This window comes from Equus quagga, chromosome 19 (genome assembly GCF_021613505.1).
Source record: "Equus quagga isolate Etosha38 chromosome 19, UCLA_HA_Equagga_1.0, whole genome shotgun sequence".
Lineage (NCBI taxonomy): Eukaryota > Metazoa > Chordata > Mammalia > Perissodactyla > Equidae > Equus > Equus quagga.
Window position 1 is genome coordinate 22,540,506 of NC_060285.1, and position 13,102 is coordinate 22,553,607.

General features: G+C 35.7%; 1 protein-coding gene across 1 annotated transcript in view; it reads left to right on the top strand.

The window, feature by feature from the left end:
• ANKS1B (ankyrin repeat and sterile alpha motif domain containing 1B) overlaps positions 1 to 13,102 on the top strand; it is a 1,013,016-nt gene that overhangs the window by 583,917 nt on the left and 415,997 nt on the right. The window lies entirely within an intron of this gene.

The window sequence follows — 13,102 nt, forward strand, 5'->3', positions numbered from 1 at the left end:
AGCAGCTGCAAATTATTTCCTTCCTCTCATATCAAAGACCTGTGACCTCTAAACAACATCAATTCTAAGTACATTGATTTAGCAAAGTGAAAGATATTTTCCCATATGCTATTTCACCATGCCAGTTAACGTTAACGGAGTTTCAACTTTAAGAGCTAAGTATAAACACTTCAAAGTGTTTCAAATATGTTCAAAGTGTGGTGGAATATGATGACTTAATACACTACTATCTCTCGTTCAGTGAAATACCTCATTTCATCCTGGCCAAAGTGGTTAACAACTTCTCCAAGGTGTAAGCTCCAGTATGGCAAGAACTATGTGTTACTCATCTTCGTATATCCCAGAATACCTAGTAGAGTCTCACAAATAGTCAGTTTTGCAATCACTATTTAATATATTACCTTTTAATATAATACCCTTAATATATTACCTTTTCTTCCCTACAATTAAAGCTCAGAGTGGAAGGCCATTTGTACCTTTCTCTGAAGACTTTTTGCTTAATACTGATGGGTGATGCCATATAGCTAAACCTAAAAATAACAGTAATATTCATACTAAAGAAACTGCTCTTCTGGAAAGAGTCAAAGACCCAGCTCCATTTCTACCCTCCCACTACATAGTATTGTAACTGTAGATTAGATAGATCTATAAAATTTGAAGTTAAAACAGGTGATTTCTAAGCTCTCAGGAAACTCATGTTTAAGTTAGTAGCGATACTTGATGTTTCTGTAGAGATAATAAGAATAAAGTCTGTGAGAGAGAAGCCTTGATATATTATAGGGTAAACAGTTACGGGACTCTGTGGCCCTTTGACTAGTCACCAGGGGCTTTTAAACAGCACTCCAAGTGACTCTTAAGCACAGGAAAGTTGGAGACCAGTTCTCTTATGGTGCACTCGGCCTGGGTGGATAAGAAGTGACATGGAAATCCAGGCTTGCAGTCACTGAAGGGAATATTCAGGTCTAAATGAGACCCTTCTAGGGCTCACTTATTTCTCCTGTGCTAGAACAAGAACTTAAATTATTCTAATATGGCCGGCCCATATTAATTAAGCAATAATTTTTTTAAAAGTTAAATATTTTTTCTGAAATGTACATTTGTTTTAGATTTTAGAAACTAAAAATTTTTGAAAAATTGTGTGCATATGTTTAGTGATACAAGTATGATATTAGCTCTGTGGTAGCATGTGTAACCAGGTCTCTCACACAGAAATGCTGATAAATATTGAGGACTTTCCTGGTATCCAAAGAACTAGCGTAGGAATGTATGTTGCCACCTAGTTCTTTCAGGTATGCTAACAGAATAATTTCAAGAAAGTTGTAGGAATGCAGATTTTTGATTGATGTGACTATTGATTTTCTTATCAATAGTAAATTCCCTGATACTAAGGATGTTCAAGCAAAGACCTACAGCTTTTTTGTTGGGAGACTTAGGTGACGTTGAGCATTACTCTAATGTTCTAAAATTCTTTAAGCAGGTAGTACCACAGAATTGTAAAAATATCATAAATGTGATTATAGTGAAAATAAGGGAAATGTTAAAAATGCCACTCAGGCAAAGCTGCCTTTGAAAGGTATTTTAATGGTAAAGAAATCCACAGATTATTTTCCCTTAATTCTCCTCTTTTCACCTCTCATACCCGGATCCTACCCATTGCCTCTATTTACTATTTTTCTACAGTGACAATGAAAATGGAAGTAGAGACTCAGTCCTCAAAGCATCATTACTATTAACAAAGACTGGTTCTGTATGCGCCTTAATTTTCACCTCTTAATTACACAGTAATTATGAACATGTGGCATTCCCATTGGCTATTAGGCCATTTGTGAATTATGGCTCTACTGGGCTACAGGCTTTTCCCTCTCAAAGCTAGATAAAACTAGAGAGGTGATAAACAGTCCTACAAAGATGGCATTCCAGGAATAATGTATTGGGGTACTGAGTGTGGTCAGGAAATCACATGATGAAGTAAAAAATCAGAGAGATGTGAATTCAAATTTCAGCTCTGCTTTTACTAGCTGCTTGATCTCAGGCAACTCAGTTTTCTCATCAACAGAAATGGGGATATTAATATAGGATCTTTGTAGAGACATGAGCAATGGCATATATGTAGAGTCTGACACAAGTCGATATGTGTTACATTTTGGCTCCCCACTTGCCCTACCATGTGGGAGACGTTGTGTTTGACACTGTGGGCATACCAAGATAAAAACACATCAGCCCTTTCCATAAGAACCTTATGATGCACAACTAAAATATACAACTATGTACTGGGGGATTTGGGGAGAAAAAGCAAAAAAAAAAGAAAGAAAAAGATTGGCAACAGCTGTTAGCTCAGGTGCCAATCTTGAAAAAAAAAAAAGAACCTTATGATGTTAGCTAGTCTCACGGTCTTTGTGTTAAATTTGCTGTATTCTTTGAAATTGTTGTGATGTGTCAGTTGGAATACTGGTCATAACAAGCCCAATGGTTAATTGGTACCAGATAAGGTAGTTACTAAAAGAGAGCATAAAATTCCAGGGTACCCCAGCAAAAAAACCCAGAAAATTCCAGACTCTATCAATGTAAATAGTCTAAATTATTTTGAGATCATATTGGTCTATAACATTGTGTAAATTTCAGGTGTACATTATTATATTTCAGCTTCTGTGTAGACTGCGTGTTGACCACCAATAGTCTATTTTTATCCATCACCATATATATGTGCCTCTTTACTCCTTTCATTCTTCCCACTTCCCTTCCCGTCTGGTAACCACTAATCCATTCTCCATATCTATGTGTTTCTTTGCTTATCTTCCACATATGAGTGAAATCATATGATATTTGTCTTTCTCTGTCTGACTTATTTTGCTTGGCATAATACCATCAAGGTTCATCCATGTTGTTGAATATGGCACAATTTGTCCTTTTTTATGACTAATATTCCATTGTATATATACCACATCTTCTTTATCCATTCATCTGTTGATGGGTATTTGGGTTGCTTCCACATCTTGAATAATGCTGCGATGAACATAGGGCTGCATAAATCTCTGAATTGTTGATTTCATGTTCTTTGGATAAATACCCAGAAGTGGGATAGCTGAATCATATGGTGTTTCTATTTTTAATTTTTTGAGAAATCTCCGTACTGTTTTCCATAGTGGCTGTACCAGTTTTCACTCCCTCCAGATTGTATGAGGGTTCCCTTTTCTCCACATCCTCTCCGACACTTGTTATTTCTTGTGTTTTTAATAATAGCCATTCTGACAGGTATAAGGTGATATCTCATTGTAGTTTTGATTTGCATTTCCCTAATAATTAGTGATGCTGAACATCTTTTCTTGTGCCTGTTGGCTATCTGTATATCTTCTTTGGGAAATGTCTGTTCATATCCTCTGCCCATTTTTTGATCAGGTTGTTTGATTTTTTTGTTGTTGAGTTGTATGAGTTCTTTATATATTTTGGAAATTAACTCCTTGTCAGATACATGATTTGCAAATATTTTCTCCCAGTTAATGAGTTGTCTTTTCATTTTTTTTTTTTGATGGCTTCCTTTGCCATGTAGAAGATTTTTAGTCTGATGTAGTCTCATTTGTTTATTTTGCTTGTTTGTTTCTTTTGCCTGAGGAGACATGGTATTCAAAAAGATACTGAGACCGATGCCAAAAAGCATACTGCCTATGTTTTCTTCTACAAGTTTTATGGTTTCAGATTTTACATTAAAATCTTTAATCCTTTTTGAGTTAATTTTTGTGTATGGCATAAGGTAATGGTCTACTTTCATTCTTTTGCATGTGATTGTCCAGTTTTCCCAACACCTAAATGGTCTAAATTATTTTTATGAAATCTGAGTATCCTCTTTTTTCTTGATAGTGGGAAAGATGTGCAATGAAATTAATGGAAGGTAATTTTAGAATAAGCAAGAGGAAATACTACTTTACCTAGGAGATATTGTCAGTCTCTAGACTTTTGCTGTGGAAGGCCACTGAGCCCATCACTATGTCTGGCTTTAATAGAGCTGCATAGTTTCTTGAGCATTTATGGTGATTGTTGCTAAAAAACCTCCAAAGATGATTGAGAGAATAAAATCATAACCAATAGAGATACATGAAGGATCAGGGTCAGCAATAAATTTTCCATGTCTTGCCCATTTTGTTTCAAAGTTTTTGTTTGCCCTTACCCCCACCTGCATATGTGAATTTTAGGAATTCTGTAAACAAAATATTTATTGGACCAGGAAGATTTGGAACACGCTCATCGTCACTCTCCTATCAATATGAACCAGCTCAAAGTTTGAGCAGTCTCTATGAACTAGTTCCACTCACAGAAACCACTTTCCTCTTTTTTAAAAAAAGATTTCCTCAGCAATTACATGGTAGTTTGAAACTTATCAAGAAACCTCAACTGTCCAGGACTAAGACAAATAAAAGTAAATAAAATTTACTGCATTAATTTTAAGTCAGTCCCTTAGGTTCTCACTCAGAATAATATTAATGCATAATTTTTGCAAACGTAACTTCTGGTTTCCCACTGGAAACCAGATTTAAATGCCAAACAAGTTGGCCCTGTCAGTATAATTCGTTATATTGAATACCTCATATTATGTAGAATATCCTGTTCTTTGGTGATGCTAGGTATGTGATATGATAGTAAATTTTATATCTTCATGTACTCCCATGTATAGGATTTTTCAGAGAACAAGTTTTGAAGTTAGATAGACTTGGTTTCAGATCCCAGCTTTGCAATTCACTGGCTTTGTGACCTCTTTGATGCTTCCTCCTCTATAAATTCAGAGTTTGCACAATCACCTCATAAGACTTCTATAAGATTAAATTATATACTTGTACTACTATAACCTAGAACATTCCAGGTGATCAATAAATAAAAATTCTCTTGCCTTCTTATCCAAGTATGCATGACTTACCTTTCCAATTAGAGTGTTTGCTACACAGGAAAATACTTGGGAAATCTTGCTTATCTTTTCGATCAGTGAGGATTGTAGTTGAGATAACTACTCATATTCTAATTGCTTTCATGTGGAGTCTTTCTTCCACATGAAGTTTTATTTCTTAACCACTGTCCTTGTATTACAAGGAAGCACTTTCAAGTTAGGACATTTACCATATTCATTGGAACTCCTTCAAATTGCCACATTTCTAGGAATCTGGTTGATAACCTTCTTGATGAAATTGAGGATCACTTAAGTAAACTGGAGGCAGTAAGTGGCTCCACAGGACTTGCTTATCATTACACAAGAGCAAATATGCAGAGTAATCAAGCGCCCAAACTTTACAGTACAGGGGTGGCAGATAATCTTATAAACACCTTCTATTGCTAAACTGGCTTTAATAATTTCCTGCTACACTAAACAGATTTCAGGTGTATGGACTGTATTAGATTAATCTCAAGTACATGAATATAAAAAATAGTATTTATTTAAAAAGCATTTTTTAAGGCTGGGATTTTTTCAAATGTTTAAGGTTAAATTGTATTCAAAGACAAATGAATTTTTGAAGGATTTCATCATAGACTACACTGTCTATATTGGATAGATAATGTGTAATTCTTAAGCCATTTGCTGAAAAATACATAGCTCTGAAAGCAGTAGCTAACGTTAATCCCACAACCCCACTTTCTAAGCTTTTGCTCTGCTACCTCCAAGAGTCTGAGGGCCATGTTACAGTTCAGAGTCCTTCATAGCTGTAGAGACCCTCCTCAGAAAGTTTCTAAGAATTAAGGCAGAGTAAGTGTTTTCTTTTCTCGTGATCTAAGCTCCACCTTCTCCCATGTCTACAGGAACAGGAAGAGCTCACATGGCCCTTTCCCCAAAGAGGATCTCTTTCTGTGCACATATCTCCACAGCTCCAGAAGCTGCTTCTCCCTGATGTCTTGGAGCTTCCAGCCCCCTAATATTTGTCCACATAGCTCTAGATCTGCATCAGGAGGTATTTTACTACAGATGCAGCTGATAACTGTCCTCCCGCTGAGGTTGCTGATGGCAATATCATTCCTCAAACTCTAGCAGAGCACTTTAAAAAATGTATTTACAATTTCCCAGAGTTACCCTTTCAGAGACATGACAAAGAGGAAAGAAGCTAAAATGTATTCCATTCTTACCATGCATCAGATACTGTGCAATTTACTCCTGCAAACGTTTTTGCATTCAGTTCTCAAAATAACTCAGTGAGGCCTTATTATACCCATTTTATAGATGAAGAAAGGCTCAGAAAAGTTAAGTAACATGTTGAAGTCTACTGTTGCAAAAGTAGATTTTTTCCTTCCTGAAGGACATACTCCTTTCAATAAAATATGCTGCCTACAAAGAACAGCAGAAGCCAGCCCTTGACTTCTTTCTCTTTTGTTCAAATCATACTCCTATGCACTATAAGGAGCCATCTGAGGATGTTTAGGTGTAGAACCGACCACTTCCTCTTAGTAAAGCCTAAATATTGATATGGAAGCCTTTAGCTCAAACCCCAAAGCACAGGCCACATGGTTATGTATTTAAATGAATCACAGCCCCGAATATCTTCTACCTCCCAATAGTGAATGCATATGCTAATAATGACCTGGGTTTCATTTATTTTCAGAGAAAGAATTTTCCTTGCCTCCAGTAATATTCTTTTTTCCATGAACTGTTAAATTGCACATAAAAGCCTCTCTGTGAAATGCTTTGCAACAGGCATAATTTATTTTTGAGTTTTATTTCTTTCTACAGTACTATTTTTAATAGAACCAACTGGGGAAGGTGGTAGTAGAATGTGTTAGCACACAAGCACACTATTTTGTCTAAATCAAGAGAGGACTTATTTTTATTATTATTTTATGTAACACTTCACTGAGTGACAGTTTTTTTTTTTTTTCAGATAGGTTAAATCTAAGAAATCCCTTAATAATAGAATACCTAGTAGAAATGTGAATTACACTAATCATTAGGCTAGCATGAGTTAACTAATCTTTATCAAGAGATAGTGTTTATTAATCAACCAATCCAACTGTGTTCTTAACCCAATAGATGCTAAAATGTATTTAACACAATTCATTCCAAATAGTCGTTAAAAACTAAAATAACCTACATAATACAGATTTTGATCACTAGAATATGGCTGAGATTCTCCGGCTTTGAAATTAAAAGTAATATTCACATATGAAATTAGATTTCTCTTAAGTATGAAATAGTTGAGTATTATTCTGTGGCGTGATACTTGCCTGTGATGTATCAATAGTGAGAACTGGTACACTGTTTTCAATTCAACAAAATATTTAACCTTCTAGAAGAGGCCTAAAGAAGTGAGCAAGTACAATCTTCCACTTGTACTGGAGTACTTTCCATAACATCTTTCGTATATGATTAACTAGCATCAACCAACATCCGTTTCCGTATTTCTCATGATGATAAGCTGTATCCAGAGACAGTATGTTCTATCACTGGGAAGTGTAAATTCTTAAGAACTTACTTTTTTGAGTCAAAAATATGTCACCTACAGAGTCATAGCTTTGAATACCCACTCTAATCATTACTAGCAGTGTGACCTTGAGAAAATCATTTCATCAGCCTAAGCCTCACTTCTTCACATGGAAAACAGCTATAACAAATAACACCTACCTCCCTCCAACATCATTGGGAAGATCTAACAGATTACTACATGAGAAAGTAGTCAGCTACATTCCTAGTACATAAGAGACCATAAGAGATGACATCTCCCTTCTTTGACTTCTCTTTTCCCTTCTATCAATTTTTCTCTTAAAAAAACTTCTGGAGAAACAAAGGATGGATAATGGCCTATTATTTCTATTCTATGTAAGTATCTTCAGGATATGGATGATATTTTTTATATACCCCTTGCACATTCACCATAGAGCTAAAAAACCAGTTGCAAATAGTCTTCTTTGTAGATACTTTTAGAATATTGGTTGTGGGCCGGCCGGGTGGTGCAGCAGTTAAGTTCGCACGTTCCACTTCTCAGTGGCCCAGGGTTCGCTGGTTCAGATCCCGGGTGCGGACATGGCACCACTTGGCAAAAGCCATGCTGTGGTAGGCATCCCATATATAAAGGAGAGGAAAACGATCATGAATGTTAGCTCAGGGCCAGTCTTCCTCAGCAAAAAGAGGAGGATTGGCAGCAGTTAGCTCAGGGCTAATCTTCCTCAAAAAAATAAAAAATAAAATAAATTTAAAAAAATATTAGCTGAATAACTTCTATATATATATTTCAGTGCATTTTACAAAATCCAGCATTAACGTCCTCATACTGGTAAGAGATTAGGAAGTAAAAATAATTAGGAATAATTTGAAATATAGGTAATAGACCTTCATAAGTTTTGGATCATCATAGTGATTGCTTTTAGATACAAATTTGTTTTCCTAAAATATAATGGAGAATTAAGTGATAAACAAGGGCCACTTACTCATGAGAAAAACTTTATAACTTATACTCATTGTTTCTATGATACACTGTCTTAATAACAAAAGGCTTTTCATCTCCTAGGATTTTGGATACTCCAGAATAAACTTCTAGAGAATTAGGAAATGAAATGTTTTATAAATTTATGAACAAGAGTACCCGGAAATATCATTTATAGGAATGTATTCTAAAGAAGCAACAGGACAAGAGCAAAACATGTGTTTATAAAGATGTTCATTTCAGCATTTTTTATGATTATTAAAAAGTAGAATCAAACCAAATGACCATAAGTAGAAAATTTGTAAAATGATTTGCTGTAATTCCCTCTGATGAAATGTTAAATATCTAATCAAAAATGATATTGTATCAGGACTGGCCCAGTGGCCTAGCAGTTAAGTTCACACACTCTGCTTCTGCGGCCTGGGGCTCGCTGGTTTGGATGCTGGGTGTGGACCTATGCACCACTTATCAAGTCATACCGCGGTGTCATCCCACATATAAAATAGAGGGAGATGGGCACAGAAGTTAGCTCAGGGCCAGTCTTTCTCAGCAAAAGGAGGAGGATCAGCAGTGGATATTAGCTCAGGGCTGATCTTCCTCAAAAAAAAAAAAAAATGCACATGCATGAAAAAGTTCTGGAAGGACATGTGCAAAAAGGTTACTGTGGATATCTCTGGGTAAGATTAGCAATGATTTTTATTTTCTGCTTTCCTAAATTTCTTGAAAATTGTGCAATGAGTATACATTACTTTTATTTTCATTGTCTACACCATTCAATAAAAAAAGTATATGCCAATTTAGTAGGCAAATATAATGGTAAACAAATAAATAATTTATACATAGACAAATATACAAACACCTATGTATAAACATTCATATGTGAAACATAAAATGTTATAGCTATCAATGCTGACAATTAAAGTTTTGCCAAGTGAACACTGTTAGTGAATATGTGATTGTCTTTTTTATGAATTTTGAGCTAAAATGGGTTTCAGTGGTTTCAGAAAAAGGATTCATTTGACTTGGTTTTTTGGGTTTTGGGAGGTTTTTTTAGTGAGGGAGATTTGCCCCAAGTTAAAAATCTGTTGCCAAACTTCTTCTTTTTTTCCTTGAGGAAGATTAGCCCTGAGCTAACATCTGTGCTGATCTTCCTCTATTTTGTGTGTGGGTCCCCACCTTGGCATAGTTGACAAGTGGTGTAGGTCAGTGCCCGAGATCCGAACCCGCAAACCCTGGGCACCAAAGTGGAGCGTACCCAACTTAACCACTATGCCATGGGGCTGGCCCTTCATTTGACTTATTTTTATTTTTTATGTTACTGCAAAAACTATTTTAAAATAGCTACACAAATTTATAAAACAACCATAACCCAGCCCCAGATCAAAATTTTTTTCTTTTGTCCGTGGTTTGGTGTATATGGATATTCTAATGATCTTCTAGTCTTTGTCTAGGAGAACATTCAATTTCTATCTATTAATAATAACTTTACAGGTAGAATTTTGCACTCTTCATTTTCACATCCCATTTCACAAAATTCTATTTTGTCAAATTTTTTTCTTATCCTCTTGCTTTATCCCTCCTGTGAATAGCCATTGTTAGTCTGGTATATATGCTTCCATTCTTTTCTCCAATTTCCTGCAATCATAGATGGATGAGAGATGATAGATAGGTAGATGTTATGTCTTAAAAACATGAAATCATGCTATATAAATTTATCTGAAACTTGTTCTTCTCATTTAACAATGAACCATAACTTCACTTTATATTTATCATCAGTGAAGCAAATAACCTATGAAACAAAATTGCACTCATGAAGTTCACCATCAGAGAGGAAAAGAATTCTGATCTGATGGCTCCTCCCACCTCTGCACTAACTTGCTGTGTGACTTGGAAAGCAACATCTCAAAATGAGCCTCAGTCTCCTCATTTGAAAATGCAAAGGTAGGACTAGATCTTTTCCAACTCTGAAGTTCTATGACTCATACTTTTATCTTTCATTTTATGGGTTATGCTTTGGCAGAATGTCCTTCTTTAAAACTTTCCTCTTCTTTATCTCTTAAGGACAAATGACTAATAAATCTCAAGTATGTGTATTTCAACTAAGTTCTTCCAGGAATGTTGCCAGATCTTCATTTTTAAAATGCTTTTTAAATCTATTAATATAATAAATGCATAATTTAATTGATATATGTCTGTAAGATAGATGAGTTCTCTGTTTTTACATGCAAAAGTGACTTTCTCCTAAGAATCTCAGCTCTTTCAATAAACCTCATCTTATGCTGATTCGTAAGAGACTTAAGTGACTAGCTGAAATCATGTGCACATTAGTGATATGAATGGGAATAAATGCAGAATTTTTGATATTGTAGTTTGCCTGCTTCTTGAATCCACTAAGCTTCTTATAAGAAATTTTATGGTGAAAAAGTAGTTAGCATTTCAATAGGGTATACTTTTCAGTAGGTTGCATGTACTGACCAAGTGGTATAATTGCCCCTTTTTTATCCACTGACTTAGCTTGACTAAACAGTAGAGGGCATCTCCCCTCCCCAGAGGTTCCTGAACTTTGGCTTGCCCCCAAATCTGAGCAAGCTCTAAAGAGCGGAACATCTCTCCTTAACAGTTCTTTGTGAATCAGCTGACCACAGAGAGAAACATTTCCTATTATACCATCCAGATCATGCCATCTGCTCAGCTCCACCCACTTGCTCCATTTCCCCTCAAAGTTCCTGCTAGTCCTGCTTACCCATCTCTGTAAATGAAAAACCATTCTCTTACTTTGAGATGCCTGGAAATCTGAGGGAGGAGCATTCACCCCTTTGTAACAGTCTTTTTAAGTCCCTCATTGCCTAAGTCTGGATTTGTTTTTATTTGACAGTACTAAAAATTTCTTAGGCCTTTTTGGTTCACCTTTTACCTTCTAAGTCAGATCTCCTTTCCTCCTTTAGTATTAATCAGACCATAAGGGCCATTTCCCCAGTGTTGTTCCCCAAAGACTATACTAACTTATTTTCTCTGTGTAGCCATTATTTTCAAAAATGTATGCATGTTTGTATGCATGTGTGTGTGACGTGTGGATTATATTCCTACAAAAATCAGAACTGTAAATATGAAAATTATATATGTAAGATATATACAGATTGATTTCTGTATCAACCAAGAATTTCCTTAGAAAATTCCAATATTACTTCTTTGTATCATGCCAAATGTGCATAATTATAAAATGTAAGTGAAACACTGAGGCTTATTGTTTTTGACAAAAGTGTAACATATAATCCCAAATACCTTATCGCCTACTGCTGCTGACATATGAAATGCTTGTGATAGTGACACTGAGCCTTAATCATAGGAATAAAGGAAGAATTTCCTTCTCTTTTTCAAGGCTGAAAAATATTCCATCGTATGTATGTAACACATTTTCTTTATCCATTCATCCATTGACAGACATTTAAGTTGTTTTCATATCTTCACTATTGTGAATAATGCTGCAGTGAACGTGGGAGTGGTGATATCTCTTTGAGATCCTGACTTCAGTTCTTTTGTATATATACTCAGCAATGGGATAACTAGATCATGTGATAGTTCTATTTTTAATTTCTGAGGAACTTCCATACTTTTTTCCATAGCGGCTGCGCGATTTTACATTTCCACTAACAGTCTACAGGGTTCCAATTTCTTCATTCTTTGTCAACACTTCTTATCTTTTATTTTTTTGATAATAGCCATCCTAATGGGTGTGAGGTGATATTTCATTGTGGTTTTGATTTGCATCTCCCTGATGATAATTGATGCTGAGCATCTTTTCGTATACCGGTTGGCCTGGATGACATTATGCTAAGTGAAATAAGCCAGTCACAGAAGGACAAATACAGCGTGATTCCACTTATATGACATCTTAGACCATTCTGGCTGCTCTAACAGAATACCATAGACTTGGTGGCTTATAAACAACAGCAATTTATTTCTCACAGTTTTGGGGGCTGGGAAGCTCAAGATCAAGGTGTCCGCAGATTTGGTATCTGGTAAGAACCTGCTTCCTGGTTCATAGAGTGTCGCCTTTTTGCTGTGTCCTCACATGGCAGAAGCAGGTAAGGGAGCTCTTTGGGATCTCTTTTGTGAGGGCTCTGCCCTCGTGATCTAATCACCTCCCAAAAGCTCCACCTCCCAATACCATCACGCAAGATTAAATTTCAACGTATGAATTTTGGAAGGCCACAAACATTCAGTCTATAGCATATGAGGTATCTAAAATAGTCAAACTCATAGTAAAAGAGAGCAGAATGGTGGCTGCCGGTGGTTGCAGGGAGGAAGAAATGGGGAGTTGCTGTTCAATAAGTATAAAATTTCAGTTACGCAAGATATGTAAGTTCCAAAGATCTACTGTAACATGTTGTGCCTATAGTTAACAATACTATATTATGCACTTAAAAATTTTTTAACAGAGGGTAGGTCTCAAGTTAGGTGTTCTTACCACAACAAAAGACAAAAACAAAGAATAAAAGAAAGAAAATAAGACTCTATTACCCTACGCATTCAAAACAAAAATTTCTTCTATGTGAGCTTCTGAAGCATTTAAATAACCCATTGGCACCTGGTATACTTTTGTTATTTTTTTCAATGGAGTAAGTGCTCATATTCTTACTGGTGTTACTTAGAGTGAAACTCTATATATTTATACTCTGCCTATCTTCAAAAAAGACTTGAGAAGGCTTAAAATA